We start from the raw sequence: 19,741 nt of genomic DNA, 5'->3' as shown, positions 1-19,741 counted from the left end.
TGAGCTGTGGTGCTGGAGAAGAGTGTTGAATATACCATGGACTGTTACGAGAACAAACAGGTTTGTCCTGGAGAGGGTGAAGCCAGAGTGTTCCCTGGAATCAAGGATTCTGAAGCTTCGTCTGACATATTTTGGGCATGTTGCAAGGAGAGACTGGTCCTTGGAGAGGGACATCATGATTGGCAGAGTGGAGGGGAAGCAAAGGAGAGGAAGACCTTTTGGATCGATTCTGTGACTGGAGCAGTGGGAATAAGTGCCTTTGAGATGGCTAGGTTGGCACAGGTTAGAACAGCATTTTGAGCTCTTGTACATAGGGTCACTATGAGTCGCAAGTGACTCGATGGCACATAACAACAACAACAACAACATACTCAAACAAATATGAAAACATAGAGGAAATGGACAAATACTTAGAAATGGACAACCCACCTAAACTGACACAAACCGAAATTGAACATCTGAACAGACCCATTACAAAAGAAGAAATTGAAAAGGTCAAAAAAAGCCCTGGACCAGATGGTTTTACAAGTGAATTTTATTAAACATTCAGAGAAGAACTGACACCAATTCTACATAAACTATTTCACAAAATAGAAAAAGATGGAACAAATGCTGGTGAAGTTGTGGAGAAACTGAAATCCTTATTCATTGTTGGTGGAAGTGTAAAATGGTGCAACCCCTGTGGAAAGTGGTATGGTGCTTTCTCAAAAAGTTGCAAATAGAGATACCATTTGACCCAGCAATTCCACTACTGGGAATAAACCCCAAAGAGACCATAACTGACATCCAAGCAGATATATGCATGCCCATGTTTATTGCAGCTTTGTTCACAATAGCAAGGAGTTGGAAACAACCTAAGAAATCCAACAAATGAATGGATAGAGAAGTTGTGGTATATTAAAACAATGGGTTACTATGCTACATTGAAAAACAAGGAACTCATGCAATATTATTCAAAATGGGTGACTCTGGAAAACATTATGCTGAGTGAAATATCCCAGTCACAAAAGGACTAATACTGCATGGTGCCACTGTTGTAAAACAGGCCTGACCTTGAGGTTAGGGAGATACTGAGAAAGATGGGTTCAATAATGTATACTACACTGAAACAGATGAGGGAGAAAACTGTTTAAAAGGGATATGTGATGAGGTATTTTTGTCAGGACAGGAGTCTAGAGCGATGGCTACATGGTGGAGTGGACCTGGGAGAGGGTTTGTAAAACAATGAAAGATTTTTTCCTTTACTTTTCCAAGAGGGTAGTGTTCTGGGGGAAGGGTTTGGGAGAACATAAATGTGCAACAATGAATGAATGGAAATCCAAAGTCTCTGTAAATTTTTAGTGAAATTAATAAGAAATTTAAGTGAAAAAAAATTTAAGTTAGAGTAAGGAAGTCAATGGATTTATACCTGCTCATGCTAATAATACTATATCATGGCATGGAGGAGGAAATGTATCCACATTTACAATATTCTTCTTACCAAAACCATTTATGGAAAACAGGAACTGCATTGGAACATGTATCTCTGGATTGGAAATGATGATACTGTTAATATTTCTAGCCTTAAACTTAAAAGATTATATTGTTCAAAATTATTTGTTATATATTTGTTTAAATTTTTCCTCTTTTAATGACTGGGATCTAGAAGGGAAAGACCAGAGAATGGCCAAAATTATTGGGGCAGCTATTGCTGCTAGTTTAGGGTCCATGTCAAGAAAAGGAAGTCTTATTCATAAACAGTGCCACCAAAAGGTAAAATAGGAGGTCAGAATTGCTTCCACTGTGGAAAGCTGGGCCACTTCAGTAGACAGTGTCACAGATGAGAGCCACAGATAGGCAAGGGAGTAGAGAGGAAGCTCCCACTCACTTGCTTTAAGTGTGGCTCTGAAGGACACTTGGCCAAGGGTGGCCCACATCAGGTCCTCGTGACTGACAGGACTGACAGGCCCCAGCTCCCAGCTGGAAACAAAGGAGGATGCTTCAATGATTCAGATCCTCCCAGAAGAGCCATGGGTGAGCATTAACATTACTGGTAAGTATATTCATTTTTTTGCTGGACACAAGAGCCTACTATTTGGTCCTAAAAGCCTTCTGAGGTCCAAACTCTTCTCACTATTTCTTAGTTGTTGGAATTGATGGAAAACCTCATAAGCAGTTCCTTACTTCACCTCTGCCTTGCATGAGGACTTCCGAACTGTAAAACAACCTAGTGGTAGATGGAATTTGCTCCAGGACTTAAGAACAATAAATGACATAGTTGAGCCTCTACATCTTGTGGTTCCTAACCTTTGTACTATAATAGACAAAGTGCTAGTCAATAGGCCTTTTATTTTAAGAACTACCTTCCCTCTGTAACTTGATTTGTGCCACTGTTAGAACCTCTACTTGGAATATTATTGCTTTTAATTTTTGACTCATGTACTTTTAACTTGTTAAATGTGTGTCTTCTAGGCTGCAACATTTCCATGATGCATCTTGAAGGATATGAACATGTACGGCTAAGCACAATTGATAAGAGTGTATCTAAATTCCAACACAATAGTCTATGTGTTTGCTATTGCCGAAGGGGTCCTTTATAGTAGTGAGAGAAGATCTTCACCCTGAAACCTACAGCTTCCCTTTACAGCAGGAAGTAGCTAAGAGAATACGTTGTCCCCTTTTGCTTATGAATCAGGGTGAAATCTCTCTCAGGGAGGAATGTTAGGGAATGGCAAAGGACACACTTATGTCTCCTAAGGCAATAGGCAATAGGACAATTAAAACAGACTTTTAAAAAAAAAGGAGAGGAAGGAACTGGGGGGGGGAGGGTAGAGAAAATAGTGCAACAATGAATGAATGGAAATCCAAAATCTCTGTAAATGTTCATTAAAATTAATAAAATACAATTTTAAAAAATAGAAAAAAGGTAGGAGGCATCTCACTCCCTGATTTCACATCCTACTACACTGCCATGGTACCTAAGACAGCATGGTACTGGTACAATGACAGATACATAGATCAGTGGAATAGAATTGAGAACCCGGAAATCAGCCCAGCTATCTATGGTCAACTCATTTTGACAAGGAGATAAAAATCAGTTAAGTGGGGAAACGACAGCCTTTTTAACAAATGGTGTTGGCAAAATTGGAAAACTATCTGCAGAAGACTTAAGCAAGATCCACACCTCACTCCATATACAAAAACCAACTCAGGGTGGATCAAAGACCTAGGGCTAAAACCAAGGACTATAAAATTCATTAAAGAAAAGGAAGCCACAGACTGGGAAAAAGTATTTGTTAATGGCATGTCAGATAAGGGACTTATATCTAGAATTTATAAAATACTTGAACACTACAACAAGATAAAGGTAAATAATCCAATCTAATAATGGGTACAGGATATGAACAGACACTTCACCAAAGAAGACATTCAGATGGCTAACAAGCACATGAAGAAGTGTTCAAAATCCCTAGCTCCAAGAGAGATGCACATCAAGACAACTATGAGATATAATCTCACCCCAGTCAAAACAGCAAAATTTAACAGAACAGCAAGCAACAAATGGTGGCAAGGTTGTGGCGATTGGAACCCTTATTCACTGTTGGTGGGAGTGTAAAATGGTGCAACCACTGTGGAAGGCAGTATGGTGCTTTCTCAAAAAGTTGCAAATAGCGATACCATTTGACCAGCAATTCCACTACTGGGAATATACCCTAAGGAGACCATAACCACCATGCAAGCAGATATATGCACACCTATGTTTATCGCGGCTTTGTTCACAATAGCAAAGAGTTGGAAACAACCTAAATGCCCATCAACAAATGAATGGATAGAGAAGCTGTGGTATATTCACACAAGGGAATACTACCCTGCATTGAAAAATAAGGAACTCATGCAATATTATTCAAAATGGGTGACCCTCAAGGACAGTATGCTGAGTGAAATATCTCAGTCACGAAAGGACAGACACTACATAGTGCCACTGCTGTAGAATGGGACTAACATCAGGGTTAGGATAAGAATGAGGAAAACTGGATGAATTATGTATACTGCATTGAAACGGGTGAGGGAGAGAACAGTTTAAAAGCAATATATTTCTGTGGCATCTCTGTTTCAAGGACGTTTCTCAGTGTTTCCTGTAAGGCTGGTCTTGTTTTTACGAACTCCTTTAGGTTCTGTATTTCTGGGAATATTTTGATCTCTCCTTCATACTTGATGGATAGTTTTGCTGGGTACAGTATTCTTGGTTGAAATTTGTGTTCTTTAAGTGTTCGATAGATGCCATTCCACTGTCTTCTTGCTCTCATGGTTTCTGCTGAGAAATCAGTGCTTAATCTTATCTGTTCTCCCTTATAGGTTACTCTTCTGCACAGCACCTTTGCCAGCCCCCAAATTCAGAGCTGGTGGTGGGGTCGCGACTGGGGCGGGGGAAGCAATGCGATTCCTGAAAACTGGGGACGTGGGTCAAAGGTGCAGGGGTGTGTCCCAGTTCAAATCCACTCCCTCTGTCCACTGCGTCTGCACAGCACCTTTGCCAGCCCCAAAATTCAGAGCTGACAGCGGGGGTCGTGGACTGGGGCAGGTGAAGCGATGCAATACCTGAAGATGGGGGACATGGGTCCTTCCTTATCTTTTATGGTGGTTTTCATTCTGAAATCTGTTCTATCAGAGATTAATATTGGCACTCTGCTTTTTTGAGGTTGCCATATGCTTGGTATACTTTTTTCAGCCTTTGAAAAAAAAAGTTTTTGAGTGCAAAATTCTCACTTTTAAAACAATTCCAAAATTTTATATCCTGAGAGATAAAACAGTCAAAGCAAGGATTCAAATCCAGGATACACAGGTATCATCTTTTTATGAGACTATGGTGAAATTTTTTCTACACTTAGGAAATTATCTTCCAGTCCTTTGATAATTACTTACGCATTAACACCATCCCATGACATTTTGTGTATTTGTTTTTCTTTTCATTTTTTATTTAAAATCCTTTCTATTTTATCCCTGAGTAGGAATGGACTCAATTGCAATGAACAACCAAAAAATAGATTATATATTAGCTAAATTTCCCATGAACATCTGTCTGCTGGAGATTAGTGATGTGTTTAATTAATTGATCAATTTTCCATAAGTAACAGTCTTTCCTTCTTGTTAAAAAAGGTATAACATGAATTTGCGTCTCAAAAAAAATTGTATGTAATGATAGAATGCCTAAATTAGATAGAAACTCATGATCTTCAGTGATCTGATGAACCAATAATTGTAAAATGATAAAGGGTAGAATACAACAATATCTCACAAGAGATTAAAAGATGAAAACTGAGAAGGGGGTGGTCAGTCCCACCAAGAAAAAATTGTGAGGACTGGAGTGTGTCCTTTTAGGATCAAGACCCTATGCTAGCCCCATGACACAAAAGATGACCAAGACACATGGAAATATGCAAAGATCACCAAACCTGCAGATACTAAAGAAGATGAAGACTATTCTCCAGAACTGATATAGAGAACAGGCCCCAAGAACTGGCACCCTGACTTTAAATTTCTAGCATCCTAAATAGTGAGAATAAATTTGTTTGTCAAATCATCTACTTTTATAACAGCAGTTGATAACCAAAACAGGAGGTAATCATCTTATCAATAGGTAATTAAAACTTAGAGAAATGATGTGGTTAGCACAAGCCCCAAGTTTGAACAAGTTTTTCTGAGTACAAATTGAAGATTATTTTTATTACATTTTATTTATTTATTTATATAAAGTGACTACACATTTTTTAAAAAATTCTTTTTTCTTTTATATTGGCTTGAATACAAAATTCATATACGTGTGCTGCATTTATATACATTGTGTATCACACATGTTTTCATTCACATTGTGTTTCGTGTTTTATAAATCACTTTTATTCTATGCCCACTATTACCCAGTTTTTTCAAGTTCCCATTGGATCTTTCCAAATTCCTTGACTCCTTCCGTCAGTCCACCAAATTCTGCCATATTAATGATTCCCTCTATGCCTCAGCCTCAGCCTCCTCTCATCCTTCCCCTTCTCCCTTTGCACTTATATACACATCTTGCTTGCATTCCTGATAGTACCTTATGAACAATATCCTTAATATCAGGATATTGTACAATGATCAAAACACAAAAGTCCTAAAAATATGCCCTAGATCGGGACATAAGTAATCAGGATAACATTAAGATAAAGAGCAAGAAGTAAAGATAGCACCTCCTCTTAACATTTGTTTAATCTTCCTATTCTGGCTATGGTTAGATAGATAGATAGATGATAGCTAGCTAGCTAGCTAGATGATAGATGATAGATAGATAGATAGATAGATAGATAGATAGATGATAGATAGATAATAGAAGACATAGATAGATGATAGAAGAGATAGTGAGATAGACAGGTTGAAGGAAAATATGAGAAATTATACATAAGGTGATAATAATTTGAATAATTTTAAAAATAACTTTATTGTCTGGAAATAGGAGACGTGAATTCTAAATATTTTCTTCTCATATGGATATGTATTCCATAGTGGTTTACATGTTGTCTTTTAACAATGAATTTCCATAGTCCAATTACATGTTGATATCTATTTTTTTAATCAAAGCATCACAACACTTTATTAAGAATATTGGTTTTGAATTAACAGCTCAAGTAAAAATTGCATGAAGCCAGATTAGGTATACTGCATAAAACTCATACTTACTTATTGCCATTATTTTGCAATTTATCAGGCAAAGGTAAAATTTTTTGTTTTTTATTAAGCACATTTCACAGTGCAAAGCTGTCATGGATAATATCTGTACAATTTAAGAGTTTCAATAGCTGTTCAGAAGCAAATTTATTTCAAACAGATAATTGGCAAACATGCTGAATGAAATATCTCAGTCACAAAAGGACAAATACTACATGGTGCCACTGTTGTAAAACAGGACTGACATTGGGATTGGAGGAAGACTGAGAAAGATAGGATAAATAATGTATACTGCATTGAAACAGATGAGGGAGAAAACTGTTTAAAAGGGATATGTGATTAGGTATTTTTGTCATGACAGGAGTCCAGAATGAAGGCTATGCAGTGGACCTGGAGGCAGGGATTGTAAAACAATGAAAGAATTTTTCCTTTATTTTTCAAAGAGAAGAATGTATGGAGGGGAGGGGTGAGCAGGGAGAAAAGTGCAACAATGAATGAATGGAAATCCAAAGTGTCTGTAAATTTTCATTGAAATTAATAATTAAAAAAACAACAAACATTAATATAGCAGTAATTTACAGTTGCTCAATTATGGTCAGCAAAATAAAGTACAGAGTATAGCTGGGAAATATTACTATAATCCCACGATGTCTGAATGCCTTGGTGCCAAAGTCCCCAGCTCTAATTTAGTAGGCACAATTTAAAGGTTGTAGGCATATTCCAAGGCCAGGATCTCCCAAGGACCAAGAGGAACTTCTACGCTAAACATGGAAAACAACAGCAGAGAAATCTATTCTTCCGAAAGGGTTGCCCCCTTCCTACCCTGTCCCTTCCCCGGGGCTCTCCTAACCAGTCTGATATAAAAGCTGTGAGATGAAGAATAGGGAAAGTTCTATCACTTTCATACCACTGCCAAGCTTACAACAGTCACCTTAAAAGTGGAGATTTATTTCTCACCCTTTGAAGATTCCAATCTCTCAAAAGCAGAAATGTAGTTACATATGGGAAGGAAGGGCTTAGAGAGGGAGACTAAAAAGCAACCCAATAAACAAATTACATACACACACATTCATCCCCACACCATCCTCAATGCAAAAGATAAAGTGGAGCCCAGTGACCTTCCTTTTAGTAGCACAAGTCTGCCTTCACAGAAAGAGGTTTCATTACCAGGAGATGGCTTATTGGTCCTTTAAAATGTTGCTGACATTCCTTGATCTTTGGAAACAATGCAAGGATAAATCAAACTTTAGTATATTAGGCAAGAACATCAGGACTGGAAGCCTGACCGTGCATGGTCATGACACATCTGAAGTACAGAGCACTCATAGGTTCAGAGAACCTGTCAGGGCCACAGCAGCCATGTAAAACCAGAGATGACAGGAATGGGACTCAGGAATCTGAGGCTTTGTCACCACTTAGGATTAAATACCTCATCCCAAGATGGACCTCTGAATCAGAATGACTGGATAGACAGGCCCAAACACACCAAGAGGGCTTGTGCTGAGGACTGACCAGATCCAGCCTGTGGTTTCTGTAAGTCAGCTCCGGAAGAAATTCAACAACTAGGAACACCCAGTCAATGTGGTTTTCCTATGCTGTCCCTCCCAGGATTACCATCACATAAAATAATTATGACAATGAAGTCAAATGAATACTATGGAAAGTGATCACTAGTACTCACAGACAAGCCCCCCAAAGCCAAAACAATAACAATAAAAAACAAACCCCAAAACAAAACCACTCCCACCAGGGAAAATTTATGGTACTTCTCTATATGGCACAAAAAAAGAAAACATTTTCATTTTTAGTTAAACTTTAGAAATTACATTTTAAAACAAAAATCCCTTTGAAAACACACATACTCAAATGGCAGAAACAAAATAAAAATACGTTATGAATACTGCAGGAAGGGTTCACAGTGACCCCTATCAACCGTGGCTTCAGGTTATCAAGCCTAGCCCATGGCTAAGAACAAACACACTCTAGTTAGTGTCTCGGGCAAAAAGGTTCCCTGACTCCAGCCACTCTGAGGTTAAACTGTTATGTACATTATATCTAAATGCAGATGTTGTGGTTGTGGTTATGTGACGTCGAGTTGCTTGCAACTCATAGCGACCCTATGTACAAGAGCCCTAAAACCTGTTCTATCCTGTGCCAACCTCATTGTCTCTGACACACCTACTCCTATTGCCCCAATCACTGAATCAATCTATCTCATTGAGGGTCTTCCTCTCCTGTGCTGTCTCTTCACTCTCCCAAACATCATGTTCCTTTCCAAAAACTGGTCCCTCCTTGCAACATGCCCAAAGTATGTCAGATGAAGTTTCAGAATACTTAACTCCAGGGAGCAGCCTGGTTTAACCCTCTCCAGGTCAAACCTGTTTGTTCTCTTAGCAGTCCATGGTATATTCAACACTCTTCTCCAGCACCACAGCTCAAAGACAACAATTCTCTCTGTTTTTATTTACTGATTTTTTGTTTTGTTTTTCACTTTTTAAAAATTAATTTTAATGAACGTTTACAGAGACTTAGGGTTTCCAGTCATTCATTGCTGCACTTTTCTCCCTGCCCACACCCTCTTCTCCTCAAAAAGTAAAAGAAAAACTATTTCATTGTTATGCAATCCCTCCCCCCAAGTCCACTCCACTGTGCAGCCTTCATTCTGGACTCCTGTCATGACAATAATACCCAATCATATATCCCTTTTAAAGAGTTCTATCCTTCATCTGTTTCAATGCAGTATATATCATTCCTCTCCTCCTTCTCTGCCTTTCCTCAACCCCGATGTCAGTCCCATTTTACAACAGTGGCCCTATGCAATATTTGTCCTGTTGTGACTGAGATATTTCACTCAGCATAATGTCCTCCAGGGTCATCCATTTTGTATAATATTTAATAAGTTCCTTGTTTTTCAGTGCTGCATAGTATTCCATAATGTGAATATACCAAAGCTTCTCTATCCATTCATTTGGGATGAAACAGCACTTGAGCTGTTTCCAGCACTTGCTATTGCAAACAAAGGTGCAGTAAACATGGATGTGCATATATCTGCTTGGGTGACAGTTTTGGTGTCTTTAGGGTAAATTACCAGTAGTGGAGTTGCTGGTTCAAATGGTATTTCTATTTGCAACTTTTTGAGAAAGCGCCATATAGCCTCCCATAATGGTTGCACCATTTTACACTCCCACCAATAGTGAATAAGGGTTCCAGTTTCTCCACAACCTTACCAGCATTTGATGTTTGCTGTTATGTTAAATTTTGCTATTCTTATTGGGGTGATATGATATCTCATCATTGTTTTGATCAATTCTCATTCTATCATCGCTGATCACTGTCCAGCTCTCTGATGCATAGGATGTAATTGCAAAGACTATAGCCTGGATCAGGCACACCTTAATCTCCAACCTGATGTCATTGCTCTTCAGTACTCTGGAGAGGTCCCTGACAGCTGACTTTCCCAATGCAATTTGTCTCTTGATTTCCTGGCTGCTGGTATGACGAATGTTGACTGTGGAGCCAAGCAAACTAAAACTGTTAACTGTCCCAATCTCTTCACCATCCATACTGATGCTGCCAATTGGTTCACTGGTAAGAATCTTTTTTTTTTTCTACATTGAGCTTCAATCCATATTGAAGGCTGTAGTCCTTGACCTTCTGCAGCAAGCACTTCAGGTCCTCCTCAGTTTCAGCATGCAAGGTTGTGTCATGTGCAATGCAGGCTGTTAAGGAATCTTCCACCCATCCTAATGCACATTCCTTTTCATACAGCCCAGCGTCCTGGATGATCTGTTCTGAATACGGATTGAAAAGGTATGGAGACAGAATACATCCCTGCCGGACCCTCTTTCCAATTTTGAACCATGCTGTGTCTCCTTGCTTTGTTCTGACGACTGCCTCTTGGTCCAAGTATAGGTTTTGCATTAGCACAATCAAATGTTCTGGGATTCTCATTCTTCTCAGAGTCAGCCACAGCTTATTGCGCTCCACACAGTCAAAAGCTTTTGCATCGTCAGTGAAGCACAGATAGACATTCCTCTGGTACTCTCTGCTTTCTGCCAACATCCATCTAACATTAGCTATAATGTCTCTAGTACCATGGCCAAACCCAGACTGCACATCTGGCAGTTCTCTGTTGACATGTTACTCCAGTCGTTTTTAAATAATTTTCAGCAGAATCTTGCTTGCATGTGATATTAATGATATTGTTCAATCATGTCCGCACTATGTTGGGTCACCTTTCTTTGGAATGGGAACAAATACCCATCTTTTCCAGTCAGTTGGCCAGCTGGCTGTCCTCCAGATTTCTTGGCACAACTTAATGAGCACATCCAGGGCAGCATATGTTTGTTGTAATATGTCAATTCAATTGGTATGCTATCAACTCCTGGGACCTTGTTTTTGACAATTCTTTCAGAGCAGATTGAACTTCCTCCTTCATCACCACAGGATCTTTCTTATATGTTATTTTATGAAATTCTTCTGTGTCAGCCAATTCCATCTGATACAGTGACTCTGTGTACTCCTTCCATCTTCTTTTAATGCTTCTTGGTTCATTTAACATTCTACCCAAAGTATCTTTAAGTATTGCCACCTGTGGTTTGAATTTGTTTTTCAACTCCTTCAGCTTAAGAAACACTGAGAGAGTTTGGCTCTTTTGATTTTCTGAGTCCAGCTCTTTGCACATTCCATTATAGTATCTTGCTTTGTCGTCCCAAGCTGCCTTTTGAAATTTTCTGTTCAGCTCTTTTATTTCTTGATTTCTTCCTTTAGCTTTGGGTTCTTGACACTCTAATGCAATATTCAGAGTCTCATCTAACATCCATCATGGTGTTTTTTTTTCAGCCTTTATAATGATCTTTTGCATTCTTTATGGACGATTTTCTTTACCAAATATCAGGGGATAATACACAGAGTAGTTAAAAGAAAGGAGTTATATTACCTATTAGAAGGTCATATAACCTGTCTTACAGTTCTTTAAATTAAAGAAACTAGTTTGGAAACAAAATGTCATCCAAAAAATATTACTAAAACAATCCAGAGAGATTGTTTTCTTATGCAACATGCTCTAATACAAGCCAGAATTTGTAATGACTTGGGTGGGCAATCAGGAGAATGCTAAGTTTTGAAAAGGAAAACCCTGGGCTCTGGGTAGGTGTTTGGCACCCAAAATTTCACCAAAAAAGAATACTATTCATTGTTATTATTTGACCAAAGTGCAAAGCAATATAAATTAGAGGCCAAGTCTTCTCCTGACAGTGGATATACTTCTGTAAAACAGACTGTACACTCCTTTCATATGAACAATTTACATTTGAAGCACTGGATTTTTTCATTGGTGGGGCACGAAAATGGACTTCTGCTCTACTTGAAGTTGGTGAACCTAAGTTATTCTTCTCAAAAGTAGAGACTGAGAGTCAGTGAGAAATGTCAGTACTTAAAAAGTTAGGTTGCTTTGCCTCTACCCAGCATCTAGAACCAATGCCAGCTTCATAACTCAGTTGTGAATGAACTTTCTTGGGCATTTGATAGCCATGTAGCCAGTAGTTCAAGACTACTTAAATAGGTTAAAAAAAAAAAGTACAGACTGTTTTCTGGAGATGTAAGTGTATGTTCTGGAGGGAGAACAAGTCTCATTCTGGACACTGGGGTGCACATTTAAGAAATCCCATATTGTCGCTGTCTGATTGCCAGCAACTTAACAGCAACACCCTGATGGGGGTAAGCACGATGGAGATACACCACTCTGGGAGAGGATCAGAGAGTCAATCCAGCTCAATTTTACTGGGGTCTGCAGTACACTTATATAAACAGGAAGACAGGATAGGGTGGGCTTACAGACATGGGACATGCGGATCGGTTAGGAGAAACTCAGCCTCGTGCAGACCACTCCCAGCTCAACAGACATGGCAGCCGTCTTCCCAGGTGATGAGCTTTCTCAAGCAGGTACAGTCAAACACAGGGGAGCTTTCTCTTCCCCGTATTTAAGGCTGTTGGGAGGCTTGCATTTATCTGGGGCTTAGGCAATCTGTCCTGGCCAGAGGCCTTCCCTTCCTCCCCAACATTCCACAACACCATATCAAAATAGTGTCATCATGAGAGCTGATAATGATCTGAAATTCATCAAATTGTAGCCACAACAAATGTCCAGAATGTTCCACAATGTTCCACCAACATGAGTAGACATTATGTGCTAGCTCAAGGGTCAAGAGCTTGCAAGTCCCAAATTTTAATTTTTCCATCATAAGCTCCACTGACATTTTGCTTGTTATCAAACCAGATGCAGCAGACCCATTCTTCATGTCCTTCTAGGATTCTTAAACAGGCATCACATTCAATATCCTACACCTTAATAGTATTAACCGATGACCTACTAACACCCAGGCAATTCTGATATTGTAAGGCAGGCAATGCCACACTTGTGCCCATTCAGGGTGCAAACAAATTCACAGGTACTTGTGCTCCAGACTTTGATGGTCCTGTCTCCAGAGGCTGACACAATGTATTTGTCATCAAAATCTACTACATTGACAGTAGCTCGATGACCAACCAGGACATGGTGTAAAGTGATTATCAGTGGCAGATACTATGTCCCACACAACGATGGAGTGGTCCTTGGAACAGGTCACCATCAGTCCATTGCTGAAGTTCAAGAGAGGAAGACACTAGATGAGATGGATTGACTCAGTGAGTAGGGTAATGGGCATAGGTGTGTCAGAGATAGTGAGTTTGGCTCAATATAAAGCAGGGTTCAGAGCTGTTGTACATGGGGTCACTATGACAGCACATAACAATGACAACAGCAAAGTTACTAAAATTTTTCTTTTTTTTTTAAACCATGAAGAACACATCTACAGGTGGATGTAGCTTATGAAACACTAATCTTAAATCTCTGGACAACTCTGGAGTTTAATAACAGGTAAAAGAAATTTAAGGTGTCTGCCTAAATGGAAAAGTAGGAACATTTAAGATAGAAAGCCAGTACAAGACTGCTTTTGTGATGTGTCATTTAGTGGATTCTAATTAATAGTGATCAAAGAGCTGCCCTGATAGGTTTCCTAAAATGTAATCTTTATGAAAGCAGACCACCAGGTCTTTTTTTCCCTGTGAGTGCCTGGTAGATTAGAACTGCAACAACCAATTGGTTCACAGTGGAACTCTTCCCATTGCATCACCAGGACTTCCTTTAGTTCAGAACTAAAGCTGATAATTTATTTACATTTTACTAATTAGGTCACAGACATGGGATGTTGTTGTTTTAATATGAAATTTCCACTTAATTAAAAATCTCCCTTCAGGAAGAAATGACAGAAGTCACTGCCAGGTGAATGTCTCACCTTAAGTGCATGTTCTCTTTGATGCATAAGCCAGCTCAAGACTATCCTGTTCCACAATCTGACAGGAATTGGTTTTGAATTAATAAGGAATGAAGCTTAATGCACTCAAACATAAACAAATTTATTTGAAAAGTGATGCAAAATATTTAGCATGAAAATAAGGTTGACAATAATTGAGACAAAAAGCAAATATGTTTTTTTACAAGAGGTTAAATATGTGTTGAAAGTAAGGGCATTACTATAAATAAGGTTAAATATATACATATGAAAAGAGATTTTTTTAACCATGCATTTGAAGCAAAGGGGAGTGACAGCATTCTTCCTTTAGGAAAACAAAGGAAAATATGATATCTGCAAATGCAAAAGATTTGCTCTAATTAGAATAAAATAATAAAAAGGATTTTGTTAGTCACTCACCCACTGATTACGTTACAGTCAGAACAACTCAGAGCTGACCTTCTGGCAGGTTTCCAGAGCCTGAAAATGGCACAGGAGGAGATTGCCCAGCTACCTTTAATGAAGCTGCTGGTGGAGTTGAACCACGAGATAGTTGCCTTTGGGGGGTTAGAAATGTAATTCCTTAGGAGTTACACTATCAGAGTCCCATTTTTATTAGTTCCTGGGGTTTTAGCAGATGATTTGGAGACTCCTTTCTTTTTGGTCTGTCTTTGGGATCCACTCTTTCTGCAGTGACTAAAAGAGAAAGCACCAAATGTGCATAATTTTTCATGATAAAGATATTTCACAGAAAGACAGAAATAAAATTACTCTTCAGATTAAAATACCACAAAAGATTTCATCAACCCAAGGGCACAAGAACTTAGAAATAGAATCTTTATATTAACATGAAAATCAGCAGCCTATTTCAATTAACCAAACATAAAGGAGGAAAAGCAAGTGTTCAAATAGTATAAGCATGAATTGAAAATAATAACACATTCTTTTGGAAAGGTCTCTTGCTCTTCCCTTCTCATAAAGATTTGTGAATTATATTTTCATTTTCTCTAAAGCAAGATAATGAAAACAAGAAGTCTGTATCTATGGAAAGCCATTTTCTGATCATTTCATTCTGACCTAACTTTTGTTTGTTGCCCGTGAAACATCATTTGAGCAAAATTAAACACCTCCACAGAGGAAGAAGTCAAGCTGCACAGTCTATTGTAAGGGATGCTTCCATTACATAATGACTACCTATTTCATAATGATTATTCCCAGGTACAGAAATCACAAGCATCTTTTTAAAAACCAAACAGAATTCTGATGATCTCAGCTGCATGTATTTTCCGTCTTTCAAGCTTGTTAGTTATTCCTTTCATAAGGATAATGATTGTCATGCTGGATTATATCTGTTCTCCCTTGTTTTCTAAATATAATATTCATTGTATTTCACAGCATGAGCCTCCAATCAAGGTACTGAATATTGCTTCATGATAAATGTCACAGATGAAAAGATGGTCCAGTGCCAAAGTCATTATAACTGCTCTGTCCCATCTCCTTGAACAATGCCTCTCATTGCTCACGTTTCTTTGCACAAAAGTACTGTAGAAGCTGCTTTTTAAAACTTAGAAACTTTCTAATATTTATATAAGCATGTAGATTGTAATTCCATTGAAATGCCTTCCCTGTATTCTAAGCTATTAAGGACAAATCTGTTCCTCTAGGTGTCATATCCTTATGTTGGTCAGTGTTCATAGCACTTGACCCTTCAGGATAATTTTTTATTTCATTTAAAATTCTTCTTTTCCTTATTAGTTTATTTACAAAATTCAGATGCAAATTTGAACAAATAATTTCCATTCCCCTCACCTTCCCACCCATCAGATTGTACAACCCAGTGGTTAATCCCCCCTTCCCACTGCACATCCACATCCCTCTGCTTCCAGCCTCTCGCACCCTTCCTGGATCCTTATACTCATTCTATAGTAACGGCTTTATACAATATCTGTCCTTATGTGACTGAGTTAATTCACTCAGCTTAATGCTTTCTGGTCTCTCCCAAATTAGCTAATAATTTACAAAGTTATTGCTCCTGCATGTTTCATAGTATTCCACTGTGTGAATATACCATAAGTTCTCAATACATTCATTTGTGGTTGGACATTTGGACTGTTTCCATGCTTTTGCAATGGTGAATAATGCTGCTATGAACATTGGTGTACAAATCTCTGTGCTTCAGTTCTCATATTCACAGGATATATTCCGTGTAGTGGAATAGCTGAGTCATATGGAATTTCTATGTTCAGCTTTTTGAGGAAGCATCAAACCTCCTTCCAGAATGGTTGCACAATTTTACAGTCCCAGCAACAATGCACGAGTTCCTTATAGTACCTCATTGTGGTTTTGTTTTGCATTTCTCTTATTGCCAGTGATTTGGAACATTTCTTCATGTGTCTGTTTGCCATTTGAATATTTCCTCTGTGAAAATTCTTTCCATGTCTTTTGCCCATTTTGTAATTGGGTTATCAATCTTTTTCTTGTGGAGGCCCAGGAGTATTCTGTAAACTTTTGTTATAAGACTCTTGTCTGAGATGGAATTACCAAATATTTGTTCCCAGTCTATAGATTTTCTTTTCACCCTGTTGGGAAAAGTTTTTGATGTGCATAGAGATTTAATCTTCAGAAAGTCCCATTCATCAATTTTATCCTCTTTAGATTGTGCATTTCTGATTGTATTTGGCAGTCTCTTTATACCTTGGAATAGCACTTCTAAGCTTGATCCCAGTTTATCTGTTAAGAACATTATGGTTTTGGGCTTTACTCCCAGGTCTCTGATCCACCTTGAGTTGATTTTTGTGTATGGTGTCAGATACGGATCCTGTTTCAGCTTTCTACATGTGGAAGCCCAGTTTTGCCAGCCCATTTGTTGAAGAGGTTATCATTTCCCCATTTTATAGCTTTGATTTCCTTTGGACTTAAAAACTTCAAACTCCTCATAGTGAATTCTTAGTCCATTCCTTCACGATCTCTGTTGTTTGGGTTGTGGAAGGGAGAAATGAAAGATATGAAATCACTTCTAAATTGAGAAGGAGAAGGCACTGGTGATTTATGTCTGTTTCTATTCTCAACATAAATAAAAACCATAGTACTCTGATGTTTATCTATTGTGAGACTCAGACTCTTATTAACTGGCCATACTGGGCTCTGAGTTGACTTTTAAATATTGATCTGGTTGATTGAAGCTCAATTTTTACATTGGTCCCTGATAAGATATATAATGATAACATTCTCTCAAAAAATGCAGGGAGACCGTGACTTCGTATAACCCAAGGACTGCACAGCGGCCCTTCACAGGCATGCGCACACAAGCAAATGCACACACAGCAGCAGCGGGCAGAGCTGGGCGCAGGGTGGGAGGCATGATGCGGAGGGAGGGAAAGACTGAAATGAAAGGACTTTCAAAAAGAGGAAACAAAAAACCCAACTCCACACACAATACTGTTAATAAACCAGCAACTCTACACACACACATACACACATACGCACATACACACACGCACACTTTAAATAATAAAGTGACATGTCTGGCCCGCCAAGGCAGCATTGCTGCCAGAGGTGGATTTTCACGGCCACTTCACAGGCGTCCTCCTCTCTATATACATCACTGACTATTCTTACAGGCGTGAGCAAATTCTATCTTTTATTGATCATTTTGCTTCAGTTCTTTGCCTTAATGATCCCCATCTTAGAGACAAACTCCATTAGCATTTGCACATGTCAATGTAAATGTAAGTGCTTGAGGACATGAAATAATCAGACAAGACCCAAGATATCTTTGCTGCTTGTAAAAAAGAAAAAAAAAGGTTTCAGATTAAAAATATATCTTCCATTGACTGGATATAAAAGGCTAAGAATAGACCAGTTAAAGATTTAGGTCCATATTATATTATATTGATTTATTTATTTCCTGCCTCATTCTGTCAAGAATTTGTGGAAGTTCACACCAAACTCACAGTTAGTAAGATAATAAAACGTATAAAAGAAACAGAAACTCAAAACCAGATAAAGTAGAATAATATAATTAGACAGCCATGCTAAGGTGTCAGAGAGCTCTGATGGCCTAGTGGGAAGGAAATATGCTGCTAAGGAAGGCATACAGTTCAAATCTGCTAGTATCTGCATGAAAGAAATACGAGGAATCTCCTCCTCTGCAATTTATTGCCTCTGAAAACCCTCTGGGATCAACTATGGGTCAGTTCTGACTTGACAGTAAATAACAAGAAGCTAAGGCTCTAGATTTGCCTCTGCCCTTCCTGACAGCCAGGAAAAGGGAGCGATATAATCAGTGATAGGATTCTTGGTTTTGAAAGCTGTACCTATTACAATTTCTTTATTGTTGTTGTTAAGTGCCGTCCAGTCGCAGACGACTCATAGCGATCCTATGAAGGAGAGTCCTGGATGCTTGGGTGCCTTCCATCCTCTCTCCAGGTTCATAGGGTTTCCGGAGGCAAGCTATTATGGAAGTGGATGCCACTCCTCCTCCCAAATATTTGTGGGTACACATATTAAATTTTAGATTTGTGGTTACAAAGGTCACTGTGCTTGTACCAGTAATCTTGGACAGAGGCTGAGAGATTTGCATTGGGTAAGTCTGTGAAAGACCTCTTTAAAGTGCTACAGAGCAAGAATGTCACTTTAAGGATTAAGATGTGTCTGACCCCAAACTCGAAGTTTTTAGTTGTTTCAAATGCATGTGAAACTTGGATAATGATTAAAGAAGACTGAAACAAAACATTGCACTGCTGGTGAAGAGAATTGAATATGTGGTGATGTTAAGAACCAGCGAGTTGATTATGACTCAGATCTGTGTGGCTCATATCTGAGTACTGTTCTAACTTGTTCCATCCAAACAATCTCTGACACACTTGAGCCCATTGTGGCAGTCATTCTCTCAATCCACCAGGCTTGCTTTCTTTTACTGTCCTCTACCTTCTCAATCAGGATGTCCCTCTCCAATGAATAGCTTCTCCTAGCAACATGCCCAAAGTATGTGAGGTAAAGCTTTATCATTTTCACCTCCAAGAAGGACCCTGGCTGTACCTTCTCCAAGACATATTTGTTTGTTCTTTTGGCAGTCCATAGGATGTTCAGTACTTTTCTCCAACAACTCAAAGACATCATTTCTTTTGTCATCCTTATTTGTTGTACATCTGTCACAGTACAGCAAGTGTTTGAGAAGACCATGACCTGACTCAGGCACTCAGACTAAAATCATTACTCCTCAATATTTTGGAGAAGTCCCTTTCTGCAGATTTTCCCACTGTAGTATGTCTGTTGATCTCCTGACTGCTGGTACCAAGTATATTGATTATGGATCCAAGCAAGATGAAATTGTTGACAAGTTTCAATCATTTCACCACCTATAGGTCCAGTGATAAGAATTTTTGTTTTCTTGTCATTGATGTGCAATTGTAGTCTTTGCACCAAGCATTTCAAGTTCTCCTCACTTTTGGAAAGCAAGGTTGTTCCAGCAACATAATTAAGGTTAGGAATATAGTTTGAATATATGAAGGTATTGAATATTGCATGTATCACATTGCCACAAGAATGTATCACACATTGCCAAAAGAATGAAGAAATCTGTTTTGAAAGAAGTGCAGCCAAAGTGCTCCTTTGAGGAAATTATGGTGACATCAGGCTGAAATACTGTGGACATATTAACAGGAAGAACCATTGCCTGGAGAAAAACACTGTGCTTAATCAAATGGAGAATCAGTGCAAAAGAGGGAAAACTG

Source organism: Elephantulus edwardii, unplaced genomic scaffold, assembly GCF_000299155.1.
Source record: "Elephantulus edwardii isolate Elephantulus edwardi_28Jun2011 unplaced genomic scaffold, EleEdw1.0 scaffold00357, whole genome shotgun sequence".
NCBI lineage: Eukaryota > Metazoa > Chordata > Mammalia > Macroscelidea > Macroscelididae > Elephantulus > Elephantulus edwardii.
Note: the sequence above shows the minus strand (reverse complement) of the source record.